This window comes from Macrotis lagotis, chromosome 5 (genome assembly GCF_037893015.1).
Source record: "Macrotis lagotis isolate mMagLag1 chromosome 5, bilby.v1.9.chrom.fasta, whole genome shotgun sequence".
NCBI classification, from domain to species: Eukaryota; Metazoa; Chordata; class Mammalia; order Peramelemorphia; family Peramelidae; genus Macrotis; species Macrotis lagotis.
In genome coordinates, this window is record NC_133662.1 from 40,877,076 (window position 1) to 40,904,715 (window position 27,640).

Sequence of the window (27,640 nt, forward strand, 5' to 3'; positions counted from 1 at the left end):
TTATCAGACTGACTTCTGTGGAGGGAGGGAGGGGGGGAAGGATGATAGGTAGAGGGAGCAGCTAAGTAGTACAGTGGGTAGAGTATCAGCCCTGTAGTCAGGAGGACCTGGGTTTGGATCTAGTCTCAGACATTTAATAATTTCCTAGTTATGTGACCTTGGGCAAGTCACTTAACCCAATTGCCTTAAATTTTAAAAAAAACTTTTAAAATGATAGGAGAAACTACTATTGTATATAATTGGAAAACAAAATATTTATATAATAAAAATATAGTTATCCTAAAAAAAACCAAAACTTGCTGTTTTCCTAGGAGAAGAATGGGTGAATTCTATTCTCAAAGTGAGAAGTCAGGAATAGGAATGATTATTAAAGGTGACTCGTGATTTTTTTCCACAGCTGGAATAATATAAATAATTGTCCATTTTTATTTATTATATATTTTTGTCATTTTATTGTTCATAAAATTATAGCTAGCTTGTTTTTATTATTTTAATTAAGAAAGGGAGACCCATTTACCCTTTTAAGAGATCTCAGTAGTTGGAAGAAGTCTAATAAGCCCTAAAATACAACTTGCATTTGAACATGTATACTTTATATAACATACAGTGACAAAGAGGCCACCTAGCTTCCACTTAAACACACACACACACACACACACACATACACACACACACACACACACACATACAATAGGGAAATTCCCAACTAAAATTATTTACACATTGCACTCTTGGATAACTCTAACTATTTATTAAGATTTTTTTTCATGGTATTTTCCTTACAATTTGCTCTCTGAAATTTCTATGTATTACTTATTGTATATGCCCGCTAAGGCAAGGCAAAATAAATCTAGTCTTCATTTCATATCATAGATCTTCATAGATTATAGATTTAGAGAAGGAGTGAACCCCGGAGACCATTTATTTCAACTTCTTTATTTTTCATATGTTGAAATTAAGGATGGGTTAAAATAACTACCCTAATGTCACCCAGCTAGTAACAGGTAACCTTTCCTCTATTAATTATTTCCTATTAATTCTAGATATAGCTTTCTTTGTACATATTTGTTTGTATGTTGTCTTTTAACAACTTTGTAAGATCCTTAAGGGCGCAGATTGTCTTTTCCCTCTTTTTTTTACTCCCAGTGCTTAGAACAGTGCTTGAGCACACAAATAGTTGCTTAATAAATGTTCATTGAATTGAATTGAAAAATTCATGTTTTCCTTCTCCAGATTCAGTGCCTGATATGTGTGTGTATGTTAAACATATGATTTTTGACTGAATTCTTTCCATAGTACCAATGGACCTAGTATTTCTCTTCTATAGGTTAAAACATCACTAGAGATATTTTGCCTTACCATGCTATCTCAACATAACCTGAAAACAGACCTGAACATAACATATGCTATACGGTCTGACTGAAATTAATACAGTGCTAGGATCATGTCCCTTCATTTTGAGCCCCCGTGTTTTAATGTATGTAAATGATTTCATTCATGTACCAGAAGCTTACATTTATAAAATCTGTGCTGTAAAGTATATGAAGAGACATCTGTAGTAAGAAAGATCTCTGATATATACTATATTTCTGATATGTACTGGCTATGTAACTACAGACTAACAACTTCTCAGTGATTCCAAGAAGTTGTAGCTTGTACAATGTCCACATCTCAGTAAAACCATTTCAACAGAAGGGTTAAACCAGGTTGAGTGTAACCAATAGGTCTGAAATCCATCAGTGAATGAGGAGATGGCTATCCCAAGCATGTGAAGACATTTACCAGTGGCATGAGAAAAATCTGTTCCAATGGCTATGAAGGTGGCTCAGGCAAGTTTTTGGCACTTAGAGATGGCTTAGAAATGGAAGACTCCAAGGTAAGCTACTGTAAATTTTGTCTTGCTACTATTGATGACTCTGGAAGAAAGAGTGAGAAGACTGACAACATTGCACCACTCTTTCTCACTTAAATTCTTGTGAGACAAAACATAACACTGTGATGTCATTGGTCCTCTTCAAAATGAAACTCAAACTACAGTTCCCAGATAATTAAACCTCTTAAGTTGCAGAGTAACTGCCTTTATGAACTGGTAGAGGGAGATTCCTCTTAGGAGGCTTCCAATGCCAATGAAATCAGTCCAGTTAAAAAAATAAAGTTTTTCATAAACTTTCTTGGTTACCAAATGAGACTTACAGTCCACTAAACCTACCAGTCTTTTTAACCATGGTAACTTGCCCAAGTACATTTTCCCATACCACACTTGAGTAGCTTTTTGGAAAACAAGTATACTACTCTGTATCTATTAATCTTCATCTGTCCTTCTTTCACATCATGATTAATATGGATCTATGTTTAGCATAATTATACTTGTTTATCCTATTTTAGATTGCTTTCTTTCAGGGAAGGGGGAAGGTTAGGGAGGGAAAGAGAAAAAATATAAAACTCAAAATCTTGCAAAAAAATGATTGTCAATAACTGTTGCATTTGGTTAGAAAAATAAATAAAATATTATTTCCTACAAAAAACCTTCATCTATGAAGTCTGGACCAAAGTTTCATCTATTAGATACTTCCCAATGTCATACAGTAAGTATGTGCCAAAGACATGTCACATAATCTCACAATAAATCAATGATGCTAACTTAGTGATGGCAGTATGGAAGTAGCTAAAAGAAACTAGATAATAGTATTGAAGCAGATGGAAAAAGATCAGTCAAACCAGGCAAGAATTCCACAAGAGGACTAATGGACTAAGAAAATATGGGGCTGAAATATTAAATATCCCAATAAGTTTTAATGGAAGATTGTATTATATTGTATTGCACTGTGCTTCATTATATTAAATTGCATTGGAAAGCAATATAATATACTGTATTGAATTAGAAAGAGTAAATTGAGAGAGTTAGAAGAAATAAGTGGCAAGTCAGAGAGGTAGCAGCTTGAGATCTTAGGGCTAGAAAATATATGTGATGACAGTTGGGATAGACAATGTGGAATAGTGAAGATCAATTGTCACCATACAATAGTATCATAAATTTCAAAATGATAAGTATCTACAGGCTATTGAGTCCAACCCCTTCATATTTTTTTGCAGTCAAAAATCGAGACCCAGAGAAGTTAAGTGATTTGTCCAAGGTCACACTGGTAATGAGTGGCAGAAACAGGAATGGAAACTGGTTCCAAATCCAATGTTCTTCAAACTGTAGATAGTTTTAGAGTTGTATAACTGAATAAATGAGGGAAGAGAACTTTCCATAGATACTTAACGATCAATATCAAAAGTTCATGAGAGTGATATTATAACAAAAAATATAAACTATTTCCAGGTGGTTTTCTTAATAAAATGGTGCCATTTTGTTGATGAAATTCACCATTGCATTTTAGAATGATGAGAAATATCTATCCTATGCCAGTTTTTGGTCAGCTAATGTAGTTAAGAGAGAGCTGACTTTAGAGTTGGGAAAACCTGAGTTGAGGATCCACCTCAACTATTAGTTGTATGATCCTAGAATAATTACATAACTTTTCAGTGCCCCAGGCAATTCTGGAAGACTACATATTTAGGAATACTACATATATAGGAAGAAGCCCTATAAATCCCCAAACTGCATAAGTTAAAAAATTCAATTCAGATAACTGGCCTTCATTTCTTATTCTATTGAATAGCTACCTCTGCTGGTCAGAAAGAAGTAGCCTCTAAAATATGCTAAAGAAAATTATTTTATTACTGAGATTTTACCTGAATAATAAAATTATTCCGACCCCTTTAAAAGAGGCACATTGCAGGCTTCAGAAAACCCTGATTTCAAAAATAGAACCTAAAACCACTGTTGTTTCCTCTAAGACTTTTCCTATATCAATGAGTCAGAAGTCTTCATTTCCTTCCCTTATGTTTTGACTTTTTTTAATTTAGAAAACACAAAAATCCTCAAGGTTATTGCAAATTCAGTTAAAGCATTGCTCACTGTCCCAGTGGGGAGAGCAGGAAGATGAGACACAATCTATCAGCTTCTACTCTACTTTAATCCTATTCCCTGTTGTCTGAGGTGCAACATCATCATTCGTCAAATGATCCCTTTCCCTCTTTTTTCTCTACTATTTCCTCTTCTAAAACCTAATTCAGTAGACTGACACTGGCACATATTCGGGGTGGTGATGATGAAAAAATGTTACAATACAGTCTGAAGGTTTTTTCCCTTTATCTTCTAGCCTCAAACTAGTCTTCAAAAGGTACAGATGATCTTAAATCAATTCTATGATTTTTTTAGGAGGCAGATACATAGTCATCATCAATGGTGGCCCCATAAAAATAACTGTGACTCAGTTGGCCTCTTCAGGATTTAAGAATACTCATGGAAACAAAATCCTGGAAACTATGGAATCAACCAATTCTTCAAGTGTTAGTACCTAATAAGTTCCAAGCATTGTTGCAAGCATTGGATACAAATAAAGATGCAAATGAAGCAATTTCTACTCTCAGGGAGCTTGTAGTCAATTTGCTATTGAAATAGTCATAAAGATGTTTTCCTTTGTCTTAAAGAAGAAGGATTTACCCCTAATAGTTTTATTCAATTATATAAATTATATAAATTCATTTATATAAAAATTTCAACAGGAATTTTCTGATGCCACTCATACCTAATAAAGAACTGAACTTATACATAATAGGCACTTCAGCAAAACCTAAACATAAATTGCTCAATTATGGAATCAAATGATTTTAGCATTTGTAAAGTGCTTTGTAAAATTATATATAAAGTAATATATATATGTTCTATAAAAATATAAACTAATTAATCTATAATTTTAATCTGGAATAGAAAGGTATGAAAGGCAATGAAGAACAAATTAAAATCTGAGCAAAGGAGTCTTATCCTGTCATTGACTTCCTTTTCCACCCCCCTCCCCACATCATATTATTCTAAAAAGTTTCTGTTTTATAGGGAAATAAGACATTAATTATACTATAAATAAAGTTGGGGACTGAGGGAGCCCTACTACAATTCTTAACTACAATTTCTGAATTTCTGGTTTAACTTTCCTTTTATCCATAATGATATATCTTTTATTATTCAATGACTCTCAAGTCCTAAGCAGAAATAAAGTGAGAGGTAATATGGTATAATAGAAATCTCTGAACTCCAAAATGAGTCTACCAGTCCAAGTGCCAGCTGTGCTTTTTATTAGCTTTCTGTTAGATCAGGGTCCTGTGATCTCTGGCACTTGGCAGCCTCTCAAGAAATAGGACAGTAAACTTGGCCAGTACAATCAGATATGCTCCCCTAGGCTGAATCTGAAATGTAGCTTCATCATCCCTCTTCTTTCTTTGTGGAATCTGTGTCCAGACTATGAGAGAACAAAAACAGCACTAATATGGACTGTTCTGACAACTCAGGGAACATGAACATCACTTGTGCTTCTGATGTCTGCTCTCAAAAGATCAAAGACTGGTTATTCTCATGCCATGGGGAGGAAATTGTTCCAGAGTCTTACTTCATCACCCACTCCATGCTTACATAGTTTCTGCTCCAGCCCTATCCTCTTCTACAAGCTCATATATATATTATCTGTTCGCTATCATGTAGAAATTATATCCCAAAGGCACATAAGTGAAAGTCCTACTAGAGAATGTAACTATGACTAACAAGAGGTAAATGAGCTGCATTCCTTTCTAACCTCTGCATGCATTTAATTTGTTCTTGGGTTACAGTGTTTATTCATATGCCTGTCACTGTTTATGGATTTGTACTTAAGAATCTGTATTACAATTATCTTTGATTCTAATTGTTTTGTCCCCTTATTCCTCTGTGCCTTATGCTAAAGTAAACTTTCACTGATCTTTTAAAATTTGATGTTAAAAAAACAACAAAACTTGGTTTTCTAACATCAAACCAAAATCTTTCCTATGTCCTAGTTGTGCCAAGTAGAAGTCTAATACCAATTTCATTTTGGCAGATGCTTTTTTATTAATATTTTATTTGTTTTCTAATTTTATACAATAGTAGTTTCTACCTATCACTTTCCTTAAGGTTTTGAATTTTACAATTTTTCTTCCACCCTCCCTTCCCTCCGCCATCCTCCCACAGAAAGCAGTCTGATAATCTTTACATTGTTTCCATGCTATACATTGATCAAAATTGAATGTCTTGGGAGAGAAATCATATCCTTTAGGAGAAAATAAAATATTAAAGATAGAAAAATTATGTAGCACATAAGACACTTTTAAAAAAAATGAAGATAATAGACTTTGGTCTTTGTTTAAACTCTACAGTTCTTTCTCTGCATACAGATGGTGATCTCTGTTGTAAGTGCTCTAAAATTGTCCCTGATTATTGCATTGATGGAATGAGCAAGTCTATCAAGGTTGATCATCACCCTCATGTTGCTGTTAGTATGTACAGTGTTCTTCTGGTTCTACTCATCTCACTCAACATCAGTTCATGCAATTCTTTCCAAAGTTTCCCATCCTTCTTGGTTTCTAATAGAGTTTCATAACATACATATACTACAATTTGTTCAGCCACTCCCCAATTGATGAACATTCACTAGATTTCCAATTCTTTGCAACACAAACAGAGCTGCTATTTTATACAAGTGATGCTTTTATCCTTTTTCATCATCTCTTCAGAGTATAGACCCAATAGTGGTATTGTTGGACCAATTTTATTGCCTTTTGGGGCATAATTCCAGATTGCTTTCCAAAAAGGTTGGATGAGTTCACAGCTCCACCGACAATATATTAGTGCCTTTTGACAGATATTAAAATACTTTGAGCTGTCCTTCATGTTCAGGTTAAACATCCCCATATCAGTTCTCATAAAGAATTTTTTCCAGTCTCATCACATTTGATGCAACCTTCCTTGAACTTGATTTATTATTGATGCCCTTCCTAAAATGTGAAATTCTAACCCAGGGCTTTTTAATTTGAGGACTGTGAACTTGTGTTTATTTATTTAAGACTGATAATTCTATCTCTGTATAATTGGCTTCCTTTTTAATTTAGTTGTGTTTTATGCATTTAAAACATTAATAATAATAACTAACATTTATATGTCACCTCTACTGTGGCATTGTACTAAGCACTTTATAAAAATTATTTTTCTTGAACCTCACAACCAAATTGGGAGTAGCTGCTATTATTATACCCTTCTACAGTTGAAGAAATTGAGTATAGATTAAGTAGGTAGCCCAAGGTTACACAGCTTACATGTTCTGAGATGTGATTTGAATTCAGGTCTACCAGATGCGTTCTATCTACTGCACCACCTACCTGCCTTTAATTATTGAGATTGCTAAAGAAATTTATCACACACACACACACACACATACACACACACACATACATGAACACATATATATATACACAAACATATGCAAAGATATAAATTGCTCTACTCTAAAAGTCTATAAACCTTGTCTAAAGAAAAGATTATACAAAGCAGTACTCTAGGTATAGTCTGGCCATAATAAAGTAGAATGTGACTAGCATCTCTCTTATACTGGTCATTAGGCTTTATTAATATCAATCAATCAATAAGTATTTATTTAATGACTATTATGTGCTAACTGCTGGTAATACTAGGACAATGAACAAAACAAACCCTCCTAGATAAAAACATATTTTAATGAAGATTAAGAAAGGGACATATGCAAGTTAAAAAAAATAATATAGAGAGAATAAATAGGGGCGGCTTGATGGCACAGTGGATAGAGCACCAGCCCTGGAGTCAGGAATACCTGAGTTCAAATGAGACCTCAGACACTTAATAATTACCTAGCTGTGTGGCCCTGGGCAAGCCACTTAACCCCATTGGCCTTGCAAAAACTAAAAAAAAATAAAAATAAAAAAGAGAATAATTATAAATTTAAAACAAAGTCACCAAAAGCAAGGCATTTTTTAAAAGGAAGATATTAGTAACTGACTGCATCTCATACTGTGAAAGGACTTAAGTACAATAAGGCAGGAAAAATAGGTTGGGGCAAGTGTGTGAAGAATTTTAACCAGAAGAGTTTTATCAAAATGCCCTAAGATTGCAATGGTATCTATCCATTTCCTTCCAAGTCACAATGTTCATTCATTCTAAGCTTAAGTTAATCTAAAAACCACAGGCCTCTTTCAATTTAAAATTCATTGGTTATATCTGGCCAGTCGGAAGTTGGTATTTGAACTCAGTCTTGAGCAAAAATTAACAAAAGGAAACTACAAGATAGTGGAAAGAGGGAAAAATTTCCAAGCAGGAGAATATCCAATGCAAAGGCACATTGACAGGAAATGGAGTGTCATAAATGAGAAACAGCTAGGAGGTCAATGGATCTAGAACATGGAGTACATGACATATACCCCAAGGAGGTCCAAGATTGAAAGAAGCATCCAATATATACAAAAATATTTACAACAGTACTATCTGTGGTTGCTAAAAAGAAAACAGAAAACAGAAAACAAACCTGGAAACTAAGTGGGAAATGACTAACAGTATAGGATTGCAATGGAATATTACTCAGCCAAAAATGATGAATATGTAAAATGCAAGAAGGCAGGAGAAGACATTGATCAACTGATGGAAAGTAAAGTCAATAGAACAAGGAAAACAATATATACAAAAACAATCACTATGTAAATGGAAAGAACAACATGAATCACAACTAAACACCGTATAATTATAATGACCATGCTTGGCTGTAGAAAAATATAGAGATTTGATAGCTGTTGCTTAGTTTTAAAGAATTGCTTTTTTTTTTCTTGTGTTACAGGGGATGGCTCTGCATGGGCTGAGTAGACATATGAAAGCATGGATTTAAATAAAAAAGATAAAAATTATTTAAAATAAATACTCTAGGGGCAGCTAGGTAGCCCAGTGAATAGAGCACTGGCCCTGGAGTCAGGAAGAGCTGGTTCAAATCCAGCCTCAGACACTTAATAATTGCTTAGCTGTGTGACCTTGGTCAAGTCACTTAACCCCACATGGCCTTGCCAAAACAAACAAACAAACAGATAAAATAAATACTCTACTATATTATACACTTTGGCATTGTTTGTGATATGTTTCCTGAATTAATTATTTATTTTCTTTCCTTCTGGTTAGGTGCTCTATAACATAATCCAACCACACTATTCCTTATGTTTCTTCATCCTCACCCCAATATTCCCCACCATACCAGTTGATGAATTTCTTCCTCTGGGTAAAACATCTTGCTATGCAGTATTATTCTATCATTTATTCTGATTAAAGATTGCATTCCACCAAGGCTCAGTCTTATCTGTGAAACCAAACTTACATATTCATATATATATATATAAAATATGCATGTATATATATAGTATATGAATATACATATAAAATTCAGTTTGTTTATTAATATTCTTATTTTTCTGATGATATCTATGATAATATTTTTCTAATATTATCAGTGTCTAGGGTTACTCACATAATCCACAAATAAAATAGAGAGCAGGAAATGCTTTAATTTTGTATTTGTATATATAGCATATCTGACACACACAGTAGGTATTTAACAAATCCTTGTTAAATTCAGTTTATTTTACAAACTGAATTTCTGGAAGGATCTAATAGCTTCATGTACTGATCCCTGCTGAGGCTGCTACCCCACATTGTACTTTTTTAACAAAGCTACTGAATTATTGATCCCAGCTGGGGGGAAAAATGAAACAAAAATTTGTGGTTTTCTGGCTTCTCTCCATTATTGATATGAAAAATTGCAAAGAAAATGAATCATAAATGGACCCACCATGAAGACAACTGATTTTGCAACCTTTGGGTGGGTGTAGGAAAGGAAAAACTTAAAACTTAATTAACTAACTCTACGGGACAGTTCAAACCTTTGCTTCCAAAAGGAGGCAGTTACTATTTATTTCTTAGCATCTTTCCATATCTATATCCCCAAACTCCATTATCCCAACCTAATCAAGGTGTTTTCCTATCCCTTTCTGAGTAGTACCATGAAAGAAGCTATATGGTTATAGATTTAGACTTTGGGGACATTAGAGGCCATCTAGCCCATCTAGGACCAAAGCACTTAAATGCATTCAAGTCAGGATATGATTCCCAGGACTCTGACTCTACTACTCTTTCTACTATGTCACTGCTTTCATTTGATGTTCCTTTCAGAATATTAGAGAAAATCTGATCATATCTATTATTTTAAAGTGAATTAAAAAGTAATTAATCACTGACAAAAAAGTATCAATTAGGTGCTTGAAAAAAGACAGATCAGCTCTATCAAAGTAATAAGGCTTAGTTTATTGATTGCCAATATACAATGACTAAGGTTTGAAAAGTACTTTGTTTACTTTATGACACTCAGTCCTAAGCACAACACTCTGATATTGGGATCTCCATTTTTTCATATGATGATAGTGAAACTTAAAAAGGTTAAAAAAATTGCCTGAAGTCATAACAGTTAATAAACACTAAATGAAATATTGAAATACAGAATAGCCTTAACCTCAATACTGTTTCTACTATTCCATAGTGCTTAAGTGCCTGGACCATACAAATCTCTTCCCAAAGGGATTTTTTTTTTAAAAAATCTAAGGCAGCAAAAAATGGAAAATTAATGTTTCTCATAGCCATAATTTTATCCCAAATTTATGATAATACATATAAGAACATATGTGCTTATAGACACACAGCTATACCTACATGCATACATATGCATGCATTTTATATTGACATGAGAAGACACATACCATAGTGATTAGACAGTTAACCTCAAAAATCAGGAAGTCTTTTATTCAAATTTGCCCTCAAACACTGTTTTACCTTTGAAAAGTCATTCAAACTCTCATCTATAAAATGAGAGGGTTGGGATAGATGACCTCTACACAATCCCTTAAAGCTCCAAATCTATGATCTTATGAACTGGGTTTAAATCATACCTCTTTCACATAATGGCTAAAACCCTGAGTAATTCACTTTTTTTTTTTGGTTTGCTTTTGCAAAGCATTAGGGGGGTGGGGGTGGGGTGTCAAGTGACTTGCAGGAGGTCACCCAGCTAGGTAATTATTAAGTGTCTAAGTCTAGATTTGGACTCAGGTCTTCCTGGCTCCAGGGCTGGTACTCTATCCATTGTGCCACCTAGCTGCCCAGAGTAATTAACTTATCTCAATGTCTCAGCCAACTCATAAAAGTGTAATATGTAAAGCAAGTAACTTCCTTCATGCGTAAATTTTTCTGTAGGGAAGTCCTGATATCAATAAAATCACAGGTCCAGTAAATAAACAAACAAAACAAATAAATGAATGAAATACATGTATGAAATACATACATACATAAACAAATGCAATTTGTAGCTTATTAGAATTTAATATATGGAATTGAAACTAGAAGTAGATAAGATAGGTGACTGTCTAAAGTCCTGACAAGGTATACATTTTTCATATTACTTTTCAAAAATGTACAGATTTCTTATTCTAAAAAAGGAGTATTTATTTGGTGATCTTTTCCCAGATCTTCCAATAAAATTTTAAACATAGTTTCAGACTTCATCTGTTGTGCACAAATGCCATGGTCCAGCTCTAATTCAACTAAATTGTGCACTTGTAGCTATTTCATAAGACTTGCATCATGATTTTACCACATTAAATGATTAGGAATGTTTATAGTTGTAGCTTTAACTTTATTAAATATTGATTATATCTGTGATTAATTCAAAGCTAAGTCATTGGTCAGGAAATAAGAGTCAATTAGATTCTTGTTCCAGTGGGACATCACTACTCATTGTGCCATGAAGTTTCCAGGAATATAACATTGTGGAAAGCAGTGTGAAAAGCAATGACCATAGAACAGTCATTACAAGCCATTATTCTCAAGTTTTTGTTTAATTTTGAGCTAAGAATCTGTTTAGATCCCACCTGGTATGAGACTCAAATTATGAAGAATGGAACTAAATCCTCTTAATATCCAAATGGTGATTAATAAGAGTAGGAAAAATGGAATTTACAAATCAGCTAAAAAATGATAAAAATTCATTTGCAATAAACTTTGATATATCACATCAAATTCATGGCTGATTCCATTTGAGAATCTATTAGAAAGAGAATTTAAATAAAAATGGAAAATGTTCTCTCTCATAATCATCCAGTAGAATTTAAATTTCTTGAGAATGTGAAGTGCTTCCATTTTCTCTTCATATTTCAGCATAAAATATAGGGTATTTACTTAATAAATATCTCCTATATTGAATTGAATGCAATTAATTATTCTATCACTGATATTCCCTTCACTAAAGTATATTTCTAGACTATACAACAAAATATGGAAAAGGTTAGAAAACTATGGTTCTGTCCTTAAAATCAGAAAGATTGTGGAGAAAGTTTGGCCTCTGAAATATGCTTCTAAGTGACCCTAGTCACCTTAGGGACTCCAAGTCAAATCTCGGAGACAATAAGTTACAGAGGAGTTGCAAATATGAATGGCATTGTGAATATCATTTGTGTATAATGTATGGAATGTCCCAAAAGTCTTAGTAGAGATAAACTTTAATAGTTTCTGACATGTAAAGGCTAAATTTTTTAAAAAAGACTTTTAAAATGTAAATATTTCATTTCCTTTATACTTATTTAGCTTTGTGAATTTTGAATAATGAATTTTTTATCTGAATTTTAATAAGGCAAGATACATTGTTCATTATGTGCTGTATCTGCAACACTTTCTGGATGACACTTTCTCAGAGAGGGGAACTGGTTGAGGACATTCTCTTACTTGGCCACTTTGATCACTTCATTAATCTCCATTAGAAGTTTTCTTATGGGGTCTCATCAAAACTGTTATGTATGCATCTCATTCTTTGGATGACTTCAAATCAATAATTACAAATAGAATCTTTTTAGTATTGAAGCAGTAGTCAATGAAAGTTTTTTCAAAGTTCAAAACTTGCCTAGAAGGATGTGCAGCACAATATAATAGCTATGTGACCCATTGGGCAGCTTCTGGGAAACCAAACTCTTTGGGTTCTGAGGGAGGAAGGGGGGAAGTATGTTGCAAAGTTGAAGAGCATAGTTTAGCTTTACCCTACTGTCAAAGTCTTGTCATCAAATATTACCATATTGACTTTAATATTGAGTAGCTTAACCCTACTATAGAAAGATTATCACCATAGAAATCACCATACTGGCATTTTATACTATGAAGAGATAAGTAGTTTTACCACAATGCCACAAATTTTCTGTGAAAAATACCAATTGTTGCTCCACCCAGTGTTTTACTGTAATGCCCTGGTACCTTAACTACATGGGAAGAACCTAAATCAAATGGTCAAGTGCTCCCACTGAATCTAGACCCTCGCCAGTAGTCCTGTTTCACAATACTAGCAGTCCAATGGGTGTAAATGGTTCTGGAAGAGGCAGTGAAAGGGATATCTTTGCAAAACAATCCTCTCACTTTACTCAACATAATGTACATGTTATGCCATCATTCACGATGTCATAGTCTTCTTTGATTACAAAGGAAAAGAATTACATCAATAATATTTCATGATTTTGAAAAGTTAACCTGTCAAGTATTACTTCATAAGTTTATGCACATACTATTTACATTGTATTTGTACTTCTAAAATTATTAAAGATCAAAACTGATCTGAAATTTTGGGGACGCATTTTATACATACACTTTTTCTCAACTGATAGATTTCAAAATCCTTGAATGCAAGAACTATTTTGCTTTTTTTTAAATTTGTTTTCTTAGGACCTAACAGAAGGTCTGGCCTATGTATGGTTAGTGTTACTTCTTGATTGACTAATTTATTGTAGCAGAACAGGACTGCATTTGGGATAAAATAATCTGGGCTCAAACCAAATTCTGTCACATTCTAAGTGACCTTGCCCCCAAAATTTAATCTCCTAATTTCCTAATTGTAGAATGAGATTGGTTGATATAATAACATCTAAAGTCCCTTTCAGTTCTCAATCTAAGATCCTAACTGAATTGGAATCTTGTGGAAGGCAGAGGAAATTTTTGTTCTCAATATTAATCCTCTCTAGTACCTCCTTACCACAATATCCAACAGCAAGTGCCCAGTGAAAGATTGATTTTTATGTCTTAAATCATCTGGATACTAAATGATGAAAATAGTTAGAGTATGAGGTAATCTTAAACTATCTTTGGGTATTCAAAATTGGGAAAAGACCAAATGCAAAACCAAGAACAATAAAACTCTAGCCAACATGAGAAATATAAAGTAGTTTGGTCTGTGGCTATTGTTTATATTCCTGTCAAGATCACTTCCCTCTTAGTTAAACTTTGGTCAGCAAAAAAAAAAAAAAAATAGGTGAATTTCTATCGCATTGATAACCTCTTTTCTTTGTCTGGAAGAAGTAATCACCAGAAAAATATTGAATAATGTCAGATTCCTTGATAGAGGGAGAAATAATAGCACGGGCTTTTCAGACACAGGGTGAAATCACGATTTCCACAGAAACCTTCAACTGGTTTATTACAACCTAAGTCTTGACTTGGCAATTGTGGCTAAATTTAACTATAAAATTAATCTATCAATATATGTAGTAGCTTGCCTATATTATCTGGAATATTGTTTTCCCGTGGATGTGCTAACATGCTATTGTATGATGGGCTAACATGTTACTGTGTTTGTTTTTAAGTGACAATAATCACTACCCCCCTACCTGGCATAAGTATCATCTAAAGTAGAAACAAGTCCAATAAACTATGGAAAGAGCCAGAATAAATAGAATCAAAATAGAGTCCTCCTCTGACTTCAGTGTTGGATAAAAAACAGGGACAGGGACTTCCTCTATTATAGACCAGAGGAGTCTGTGGGTTTAATAACCTTTAATGAATCATGATAATAAAAATAGACTCAACATCCTCTCCCAAACAATTGAGTGTTTGTATGTTTTCTTTCATATCATCAATTTTTACTTTCCAATTCAGAAATGTCTCAACTCAGTGTAAAATTTGATATATCTGCCAAAACCCTGTCCGTATTTGATATCAGTGTTTACACAATAGTTTTGATAAATTTTCTTTCTTTTTTGAAAAACTTTTATTGCCATTTTTCTTATCTATTTCTTTAACAATAAAAATTGGTGTATTTGCTACAGGAATATTTCCCTTTCTTCTCACAGTGCTTTAAGAGGCATTAAATGTTTTAATTTTGATAAACATTCATTTTTATTGCAGTTCTAAGCACAATAATTTTGCCCATACTTGACAAAATATACATTGCTTTCTTTTTCTTATGTGAATGGTTTATTAAATAAGACTCTTGTTAGCTCTTTATTTATTATAAGGACATTAAAAGTAAGGTATAAAAGATGTTAATGTTGCTTTCCAGAAAGTCATAAGCAGCTCAAACTAATTCCCTGAAATCATTGTTTTATTCAACTTTCAATTGTTCTTAGTTTTGGAGTGGGGGGAGGTAAGTATAGCATAGATTAGTAAAACTCAGATTATCCAATAAAATTTTTTCAGTTCATCTTTTGTTTTGCTCTCCTACCACACATTACACAAAAAAACTCTCACAAGTAACAGAGTTGATTGATATGAGCTTCATCTTTTTTTTTCCATTTTTCTGGTCCACATCTGTTGAAAATAATGAGCAGAAGCTAAATTTAAAAAATGGGAAGGAGGAAGGGAGTAAGAAAAAAGAGTCAAAGAGAATATAAAATGAACCAATTAAATAACCAGTCTATGAATGATGGAGAAATTACTAGCCATGATACTAATCTGTGCCACTCAAATTACTATCTCTCACAGTTCCACCCCCTACATACTTTCTCCCTACCCCAAACCTCAAATGATCATTTGCAGTATTGTATGCATATGTTTCCACAGATCTCTAGACTGAGCAATTTACTGGTTGCCCCTAAGAAGTTTTTTTTTTTAGCTTTTTGCAAGGCAAATGGGGTCAAGCAGCTTGCTCAAGGCCACACAGCTAGGTAAGTATTAAGTGTCTGAGACCAGATTTGAATCCAGGTACTCCTGACTCCAGGGCCAGTACTTTATCCACTGCACCACCTAGCCGCCCCTAAGAAGTCTTTTAATGAGACAAATTTTAATTTTTCCTCCCAAAACAAATCTATATTTGATTGATTCCCAACATGAATCAGATGGAGATAAGGCATTCTTTGTGTAAAATGGGGGGGTAGTCGTAAGAGCATAGGATTGAGGGTAGTCCTTGGAGGGTATCCAGATTGATCTATTCATTCTAAAGGTGAGGAAACTGAAGGCAAGAGGTAAACTGACCTGCCCAAAGTCACATAGGTCACAAGGAGCATAGGCAGGATTCAAATACACATCCTTTGACTCCATACTTTCCACTATAAAATGATGTTCTTCAACATGTGGTTATGTATCCAAGGCATACCCTGTAGTGGAGCCAGGATTTGATTTGAAATTCTAAACTCTTTGCGATACAGAAAGATTTCTCCATTCATCCCATAACCCTGATTATCAAAGAGTAGGGAATAAGAGAACTATTTCATACACTGGAATAACTTGAATGCTAATCTCATTGCTCTCATTTTGAAGTTTGCAATTCATCCTGGATTGGCAAAGGATCTTTGCATACAATCTGGAAATCTGGAAAGGAAAAATTAAACTGTCTCAAGAGTGGCCCATATGCAGGCACTTCTCAAATTATATAGGTAATATCCTTTTGGCTTTTTATCCAAAGTGAAATGAAAAAATGACCAATTACCAATGGGGAGACAAAATGATCAATTACTGAAAAGTAGTAGACCAAGTGACCTAGAACAAAGCATGTGTGAAGGGTAATAAGATAGAACTGGAAGAGTTAGTGGAATTAGACTATCTTTTCTAAATATGATGATGATGATTAAGAAATATTTTATAGGCACACAATATTTGCATAGCAATAATCTAAATAAACTTACTCATAAAAGAGTAGACAACATGGTCTGATTTCAGAAATTCTAGGAAAGCTTATCCTGCTCCCCAAAACATATTTCCTTCATCTGCTTGATAATATATGTCTAACATTCTTTAATAGAGGACAAAGTTATTAATTTAACAATTACAATCAAAGTTTTTCTCCCTAAAAGTAAAACATGTGAAATTCATTTTGTGAAAATACCCAAGATCCATCACATAATATATAATAACCTTGCCTGAAAGCAGGTTTTGATAAAAAAAAAAAGAGCATGAGGAAATGTACAGCCTATATCAGATTGCCTTCTCTTGGGGGGAGGAGGGAGGGAGAAGAATATTAAAACTCAAAATCTTGAAAAAATTGGTAGAAACCATCACTGTATGTAATTGGAAAAAAAGAAAATATATAATAGAAAATGAAAAAGAGCATGAGGACAAAGAACTTAAGAAAAAATACAAAACACCATGAAAAGGTTGTGGCCTTACATAATACAATACAGTGGAAAAGGATGTGGCCATGAAAATCAGCTTCTGTTTCATAATTTTCACTAAAAATTTGCATCACAGGTATTGAATGAAGTTATACCATTTATTATATGAAGACAAGCACTTGTCCCAAGATCAAGAATACAAAGAAATGCAGAAACAGTGACCCTATCCTCAAGGAACTCTCGTTATAATGGATGAGACAACATGTAAATTACTGTATACAGAAGATATATGGCAATATAAATCAAAACATAATCTATAGAAAAAGTCCTAACAATATGATATTTGAAGGAAACCAGGGGATATCAGGTAGAGGTAAGGAAGCAAAACATTCCAGGCCTAGGGGACAGTTAGTAAAAAGGTCCAGAATTGGAAAATGATACCATTTGGGATGAATAATAATGAGGTCAGTGTCATTGGATTAGAAGCATATAAGGAGGAGAGGAAAATATAAGAACATTCAACAAAAGATAGAAAGAGAAATACCATTTTAAGTCTCTGTAGGGGCAGCTAGATGGCACAGTGAATAGAGCACCAGCCCTGGATTCAGGAGGACTTAAGTTCAAATGTGACCTCAAACACTTAATGCTTACTTAGCTGTGTGACCTTTGACAAGTCACTCAATCCCATTGCCATCAAAAAATCAAAGGCTCTGTAGACAACATTAAATCCTTGGGGTTCTATCTCCCAAGACAAACCCAGAAAGTATATGAACACAATTACAAATATCTTTTGCACAAATAAAATCAAATCTAAAGAACTGGAAAATTGTCAATTGCTCAAGAGTAAGTCAAATTGATATAATAAAAATGACAATTCTACCTAAATTAAATTACTTATTCAGTGTCATACCAATAAAACAACCAAATGAAAAAGGTAGACTTACAGTATTAGATCTAAAACTATATTAATAAAGTAGCAGGTATCAAAATTGTCTGGTACTGTCTAAGAAATGAAGAAGTGTATCAATGGAATAGATTAGGTACAAAAGAAATGATTAAGGTAATTTTCTGTTTTATTAACTCAAAAGATTCGGCTTAAGAAAGGAACTCACTATTTGACTAAAACTGCTGGGAAAAATGAAAAATAGTATGCAAAATCTAGTCATAAACCAACAACTCACATCTTATACCAAGATGATGTCAAAATGACTACAGGATTTAGACATAAAGTGTGAAACCATAAACTAATTAGTAGGACAAGGATTAGTCTTTCTGTCGAACCTATAATATGTGGAGAAGTTTATAACCAAACAAGAGATAGAGAACATTATTAAATGCAAAATGGATAATTTTCAACTACATTAAATTAAAAGGATTTTGCACAAATAAAGCTAATGCAATCAAGATTAGAAGGAATATAGAAAGATAGGAAATAGCTTCTGATAATTTCTGATAAAGCATTAACTTCTAAAATATAGAAAGAACTGAATCAAATTTATAAATAATAATACAAGTAATTCTCCAATTGATAAATGGTCAAAGGATATGAACAGGTATTTTTCAAATGAAGAAATTAAAATTAGCTATAGACATATGAGAAAATGTTCCAGGTCATAATTGATTAGAGAAATGAAAATTAGAATAACTCTGAGGTACCACATTGCACCTATCAAGTTGACTAAAATGGCAAAAGAAGGAAAATAATCAGTCAGAGAAGATGTGGGAAAAATAGAACACTAATGCATTGTTGATGGAGTTGTGACTAAATAGCTAAACAAGTGATGTTGTATGAATATGATGGAGTACTATTGTTCTGCAAGAATTATAAATGACCCAAGCAGAACCAGGAGAATGTTATACTCATTAAAAACACTGTGAGATAATCAACTATGGTGGATATAGCTCCCATCAGCAGTTCAGTAATTAAGGACAATTCTGAAAGACTTATGGAAAATGCCATCTACAAATAGAGAAAGAATGATGGCACCTAAAGGCAGAGCAAAGCATGCTATGTTCACTTTTAAAAACTACTTTTATGTTTTTTCTTTCTTTCTCATGGTTTTTTTCCCTTAAGCCTGATTCCTCTTTCACAACATAACTAATATTGAAATATGTTCAACATAACTAAACATAACTATATATGTACAACCTAAAAGATTAAAAAAAAGTAAAAATAAATAAAAATAAAAAATAAGACCAGTGAAGGTACAGAAAGAGACCAAATTATGAAGGATTTTAAGTGCCAAGAAGAACATTTTCTATTTGATCTTGGAGACCAAAACAAAGCCATTGGAATTTACAGAATAGGAGAAGTAATATCATCAAATTTTGACTTAAGGAAATCACTTTGGCAGATGAGTGAGAACTGATGAATATGAAGAGAGACTTGAAGTAAGAAAACAAAATAGAAATCTATTGTTGTAGCCTGGGTGAGAGAGTTGATGAGAGGCTGCATCAAGATGTTGGCTATGAGAATAGAGTATAAAGTAGGGAATATACAAGAGATGTTATGAAAACAAAAATAAGATTGCACCAGACTGAATAGGGATGATGATTGAGCAAATGAGGAGTTCGAGATGAGACCAAGGTTGGAAGCTCCTTCAAGTAAAATAAATAAGTTCTTATTAATGTCTGTAGTGGCCAAGGGTCATCTGTCTGTAAAACTCCATATTCTCTTTTTTTCTATAGACATTGCACATTATTTCATTTCTTTATTTACTGAGAAAAAAGATTCTGAATACAAGGTCCTATATGATACTACTCAAATCCTTTCTTGTAAGGAATCACCAAGGGGGAAAAAACCCTGCAAATAAGATTTAAGGATAGGGTTTGGATTTGTGACTTCATATAAGCTGCAGGGAATTTCCAAACAAGAAAACTTCCTCATCAATATAGTCAACATCTTCTCACAACCTATAAGGCTTAATGAGTTAACTAGTACATTCAGAGGTAACATAGGTAGGATGTGTCAGTTGTAGAATTCAAACCCAAGTCATCTTGTCTTTGAAGTCAATTTATGATGCACTACACTAAACTGCTTCTCAATTTAAACTCTACATCACTACACTAGCATGTAATATTTAGTATCCTTATATTAAAATATAACACTTAAAGGAATTATATTTGTGAGGAAGTCAAAGTTGTTTTCCATCTATTATAACTCTCAAACCAGGAAGAACTTAAATTACATATTTGGGTTTGTTTTGTTAAATGAACAAAACTCATGCTCCAATGTCTCATAGTGGCCTGGCATTGACCTTGGGTTTCCAAAAACTGAGCCAACAGAATACAAACTCAGGCATGTTAAACCACGTGATTTTAAGAATGATCCCAAAGATAGGCAGTTTCTCCTATTTGAAGGCTAGTCTAGTTAAGTACAGAAAGGTTTATCAGAATTTGATATATTATAGAGCATAAAAAGATAAAAATAAAAAATAATCTTCATTACTATGACCATAGACTAAATATCAGAGGTTCCTAACATAGGATTCATTCCCTTATAAAAATATAAAAATAAAAAAATAAAACCCTGTATATTTTGTTTCAAATATTTAAAAACATTTTTCTGAGAAGTCCATAAACTTCAGACTTCCAAAAGGATCAATGCCACAGAAACTTTTTAAGAATACCTAACCTATTTCCATGCATTAACTATTACTTCTCTAAATTTAAGATTTTTAACCAGTGACAAGTATCATTGAGAAAAGCAATTTTATTATAACAAAAAATATTGGTTGCCAATATAGGAATCATTTTCCAATCAGCTATAAATAGAGAGTTAAATCATGAATTTCTGGAAAGAAAATGAAAATGAATATAAAATGAAAAGAATAATGCTAGGACTCTCTAGTTCCAATTCTAACTTTAGAGAAACTTGACTCCAAATAAATATACAATTAACAAATATAAAGACATTTACACACTGACCATTTCTCAGAAAAGTTTAACTGATAAAAAAATCTAAATAACAAAAACATTAAAAAGTCCAGAAACCACTTCAACCAAAAAAGGCTCAATGTCCTTGCCAAGCTAAATGACATAGTAGCCAAGGTCTACACTCTTTCATAGGACAAGTTAATGCAAAACATTGCAAGGGGATATGAGGGGAAAGTAAGTACAGTGTTTCCTCATAAAACAAGAAGTTGAATGGAAAAATGAATTTACTGCTTATCATGAAACACAACTAAAACAGGATATTTGTCCCTCTCATCCATATATTCAACAGTTTCCTTAGTCATTCAGTCACTTAACCATCATCAGTGATTTATTATCTATGCTAAGCACTGTGTTAAATACTGGGGCATAAGAAGAAAGGCAAAAATGTGGTTTTTGCCCTCAAGATGCTCACACTATAATGGGGACAAGAAAAGAGACAAACTACTAAGAACATACAAAATATGTACAATATAAATGGAAGAAGGGTAATCTCAGACGTAAGGCATTAAAAGTAGGAATGTGGGGATTAGGGGTAGGGAAACCAAGAACTCTTGACAAAGTCATAGTCAATTCCACTTGCACAACACAATACTTCTCACTAATTTTTATTTACATTGACACCTGGACAGACCCTTATTGCGACCGTCCTGAGCACTGCAGTTCACTTTGTATAGGTCTTTCAATATATACTCTTCCCTTTCCATTCCCCTTTTTAATCTATCATTCATCATTATAAAATAATATTTCTTTATATAATCTTCTGTGTCTTCCCATTTGTTCTAGAATAAACTTAAAATTACCATAGTTAGAATGGAAGAGACAGACAACCCAAGTTATAAACTGGCATCTAGAACATAGGAAAAGCAACAAAGGAAGACTAATGTATAGCATTTTCTTAAGGACATTTTTTCAGATTGGAGTTAAAATTGCACATCATGAGAAGATAAGGATGGTCTGTGATCTGCACTGCATCTGGGTAGAAAGAATATTTGAAGAGAATACAAACGCACTGAACTACTGAAATATTTGTTACTGTACAAATGTTCCCTGAAAGTAAAAAAATCATATGGAAAAAGAAAACGAATGCTTTAGATATGACTAGAAAGATTTAAATCATGAAGACAAAAATTAAATGCTATGTGATCTTACATGGGGATTTACCTCTTACCTATACTTTTCAGGGGACAAAGGATACCTCCAAACTTGTATTGAGTCTGATGAATGATTGAATTCCTATTAATCACTTTTTAAGCAAACATATAACTGATGATGCTATTTGTACATCATTTTCTCTTTTTTGTGATAAACATGTTTACAGATTAGTCATTTTCAGGATGAGGAATTAGAATTAAGGGAAAGAGATACACAAGAGATATTTATTATGAAGTGTTCATCAGATTCTGAAGGGTTTTTTTTTTCTCTTTGTTTTGTTTTTCTTCCTCTGGATTGGGAGAGCATTGTCCATAGCCATTCTAATACAGTTGGTCTCAACTGCTAAGAGGAACTGCTTCCATCAAGTTTATTCACCTCATAATGTTGTTGTTAATGTGTGCATTGTTCTCTTTGTTCTGCTTGCTTCACTCAGCAGTAAATCCTGTAACTCATTCCATGCTTCCCTAGAATCTGACCATTTATCATTTCTTATAGAACAATAATATTCCATGATATTCATGTACCAAAGCTTGTTTAGCAGTTACCCAATTGATAGGCATCCCCTCAATTTCCAATCTTTACCACTACAAAAATGGCTGCTATAAATATTTTGGAACATGTAACACTTTCACAATATTTTATGATTTTTTCTGGATATAGGCCTAGAATTAGAATTGCTGGGTCAAAGGGAATGAACAGCTTTATTGCTCTTTGAGCATGGTTCCAAATTGCTCTCCAGAATGGCTGGATAAGTTCACAAATCCAACAATGCATTAATGTCCCAGTCCTCTCACAACCTCTCCAATATTGATCATTTTCCCTTTTTCTCATCTTAGTCAATCTGATAGGTGTGAGGGTGATACCTCAGAATTGTTTTAATTTGCATTTCTCCAATCAATAATGATTTGAAGTATTTTTATATGATTGTATATAACCTTAATTTCTTCATTTGAAAATTGTCTATTCCTATGCTTTGACCATTTATCATTTGGGGAATGAATTTTTAACCTCATAAATTTGATGCAATTCTCTGTATATTTTAGAAATGAGACTTTTATCAAAATTCCTAGTTTTGAAGATTATTTCCCAGCTTTCTGCTTTCCTTTTAAGTTTGGCAGCATTGATTTTATTAGTGCAAAAATCCTTTTAATTTAATATAGTCAAAATGATTCATTTTGCAGTTTATAATGTACTCTATTTCTTGTTTGGTCATAAATTTATCCCCTTTCCACATATCTGATAGATAATTTCTTAGTCTTTTAATTTATCTATGGTGTCACCCTAATTGTCTAAATCCTGTTATCATTTTGACCTTATTTTGGTATAGGGTGTGAGATGTGAGTCTATGCCTAGTTTTTGCCATACTATTTTCCAGGCTTCTCAACAATATTTGTCAAATAGTGAGTTCTTACTAATGTCTTTGGGTTTGTCAAACACTAGATTATGGTAGTCATTTACTACTGTTTCTTTTGAACCTATCTTAATCCACTGATCCATTATTCTGTTTCTTAACCAGTCCCAAACAGTTCTGATGACTGCTGCTTTATAGTATCATTTTAAAACTTGTAGAGCCCCAAGGTCACACAGAAAGCATCAGAACAGGATTTGAACCCAGGTTCTTACCACTATGCCATAGTATACATTTAATTACTATCAACTTGAAATTTGATTAAAATCATTAGATAATCAGGGCAGCTAGGTGGCACAGTGGATAAAGCACCAGCTTGAAGTCAGGAGGACCTGAGTTCAAATTTGACCTCAGACACTTAATTGCCTAGCTGTGTGTCTTTGAGCAAGCCACTTTAACCCCATTGCCTTGCAAAACACTAAAAAAAAAAACAAGTAATTAAAAGAAAGATCATGAGATAGTGGATGAAGAACTAGACTAACAGAGTCAGAAGGACTTGGGTTTGGGTCCTATCTGTGACTCATACTAGCCCAATGACCCTAACAAGTAACCTCCCTAGACTTAATCTCTCTGGAGCTCAAGCAACTCTCTTATAACTTATAAATGAATTGCTTCCTACTAGAGTTTCTATACTTTACAGTTTCTTGGCATACTGTCATCTTTATTAGCTAATTATTTTAAACCTTTCAAAGCATACCATTGGTATAGGGAATTTACTCTGAAACTGAAACCTTCGGTCAATAGAGATTGCCACTCACTTTGCCACTTAGTCTTAAAAAAAAGTTGCCAGGAGCAATGAGAGTATAAATGATTTATATAGGTAATATGATCATTAAAATACTCATTTTGACCTGGTGATTGATCCTATCAAAGAATATTTAATATTATTTTCTAAATTCTGAAAGTGTCACAAAGACACATTTTTCCAAAGTGATATGAAGAAGAGATTATTTTTGTCCTTGGAAAAAGAAAATTTAAAATTTCTGCAGGTGGAATTGATCTGTGACTCTATTGTTCAACTTTTTCATAACAATCTGTCTTGAGGGGCAGCTAGGTGGCACAGTAGATATAGAACACTGACCTTGGAGTCAGGAAGAGCTGTGTTCAAATTGACTTCAGACACTTAATAATTACCTAGCTGTGTGACCTTGGGCAAGTGACTTTTGTTGCTCCAGATGAATTTTGTTAATATTTTTTCTAGTTCGGTAAAATGGTAATTTGGCAGCTTGATTGGTATGGCACTGAATAAGTAATTTAATTTGGGTGGAATTGTCATTTTTTTTATTATATTAGCTCAACCTAATCATGAACAATTGATGTTTTTCCAATTATTTAGATCAGACTTTATTTGGGTTAGAAGTATTTTATAATTATGTTCATACAGTCTCTGGATTTTTCTTAGGGGGTTAGATTCCCAAGTATTTAATGTTTTCTATTGTACTTTAAATGAAATTTCTCTTTCTATCTCTTCCTCTTTGACTTTGTTGTTCATATATATAGAAGTGCTGATGATTTATGTGTGTTTATTTTATATCCTTTGCTGAAATTGTTAATTATTTCAAGGAGTTTTTCAGATGATTTTCTCAAATTCTCTAAGTATACCATCATATCATCTGCAAAGAGTGAAAGCTTTGCTTCCTCATTGCCAATTCTGATCCCTTTCTTTTTCTTCTCTTATTGCTAAAGTTAACAATTCTAATGCTATATTTAATAGAAATGGTGATAATGGACATCCTTGTTCCCCCCCCCTCACCAATTTTCCTGGAAATGCTCCAAGTTTATCCCCATTACATATAATATTTGCTGATAGGTTTTAGAGAAATACTATTTATTATTTTAAGGGAAACTGCATTATTACTAAACTTTCTGATGTTTTTAATAGGAATGGATGTTGTATTTTATTAAAGGCTTTTTCAGTATATATTGAGATAATGCTATGATTTCCTAATGGTTTTGCTATTGTTATGTTCAATTATGTTGAGTCTTTTTTTAATATTGAACCATCCCTGCCTACCTGGTATAAATCCTACCTCATCATGGTATATTATCCTAGGAATAACTTGCTGTAGTCTCATTGATAAAATTTTATTTAAGATTTTTACATCAATATTCTTTAGGGAGATTGGTCTATAATTTTCTTTGTCTATTTATTTTGGTTCTTCCTGGTTTAGGTATCAGGTATCAGCACCATGTTGGTTGTCCTTCATTTTCAAAGAAAACTATAACATTAAAGAGGTGATGCCATGACATGCACATGAATTGGTTTTGAGTAAGGAGAGTGCTCTGCTAAATGACCAACCTCACTTTTTCCTCTAGTCATCTGGGTTCAGTGGTCAGATATGAATTAGGATGACTGGGGACAGTCCTGATTGTGAGGTTATCAGGGTTAAGTGACTTGCCCAAAGTAATATGGGCAGTAAAAGTGTCTGAATCCAGATTTGAACTTAGGTCCTCCTGACTTCAAAGCACATTATTCACTGTGCCATCTATTTGACTTATAACTAGATTTTTTAAAATTTATTTTTATTAAAGATATTATTTGAGTTTTACAATCCCCCCCCCCCAATCTTGCTTCCCTCCCCTGCCACAGAAAGCACTCTGTCAGTCTTTACTTTGTTTCCATGTTGTACCTTGATCCAAATTGGGTGTGATGAGAGAGAAATCATATCCTTAAAGAAGAGAAGTCTAAGAGGTAACAAGATAAGACAATAAGATATCTGTTTTTTTTTCCTAAATTAAAGGGAATAGTCCTTGCACTTTGTTCAAACTCCACAGCTCCTTATCTGGATGCAAATGACACTCTCCTTTGCAGACAGCCCAATATTGTTCCCAATTGTTGCACTGATGGAATGAGCAAGTCCTTCAAGGTTGAACATCACTCCCATGTTGCTGTTAGGGTAAACAGTGTTTTTCTGTTTCTGCTCATCTCACTCAGCATCAGTCCATGCAAATTCCTCCAGGCTTCCCTGAAATTCCATCCCTCCTGGTTTCAAATAAAACAATAGTGTTCCACGACATACATATACCACAGTTTGCTAAGCCATTCCCCAATTGAAGGACATTTACTTGATTTCCAATTCTTTGCCACCACAAACAGGGCTGCTATGAATATTTTTGTACAAGTAATGTTTTTACCCTTTTTCATTATCTTGTCAGGGTATAGACCCAGTAGTGGTATTGCTTGGTCAAAGGGTATGCACATTTTTGTTGCCCTTTGGGCATAGTTCCAAATAGCTCTCCAAAAGGGTTGGATAAGTTCACAGCTCCACCAACAGTGTAGCAGCATCCCAGATTTCCCACAACCCTTCCAACAATGATCATTATCCTTCCTGGTCATATTGGCCAATCTGAGAGGTGTGAGGTGGTACCTCAGAGAAGCTTTAATTTGCATTTCTCTAATAATTCATGATTTAGAGCATTTTTTCGTATGGCTATGGATTGCTTTGATCTCCTCATCTGTAAATTGCCTTTGACCATTTGTCAATTGGGGAATGGCTTTTTGTTTTAAAAATATGACTCAGTTATCTGTATATTTTAGAAATGAGTCCTTTGTCAGAATCATTAGTTGTAAAGATTGTTTCCCAATTTACTACATTTCTTTAGATCTTGGTTATATTGGTTTTATCTGTGCAAAAGCCTTTTAATTTAATGTAATCAAAATCATCTAATTGGTTTGTGGTGATGTTCTCCAACTCTTCCCTAGTCATAAACTGCTCCCCTTTCCATAGATCTGACAGGTAGACTAGTCCTTGATCTTCTAATCTGCTTATAGTATTGTTTTTTATGTCTATGTCCTGTAACCATTTGAATCTTATCTTGGTAAAGGATGTGAGATGTTGGTCTAAT

General features: G+C 33.5%; 1 protein-coding gene across 1 annotated transcript in view; it reads right to left on the reverse strand.

Annotated features, from left to right (window-relative positions):
* The window catches only part of COL21A1 (collagen type XXI alpha 1 chain), a 322,637-nt gene that overhangs the window by 192,928 nt on the left and 102,069 nt on the right, over positions 1–27,640 (reverse strand). The window lies entirely within an intron of this gene.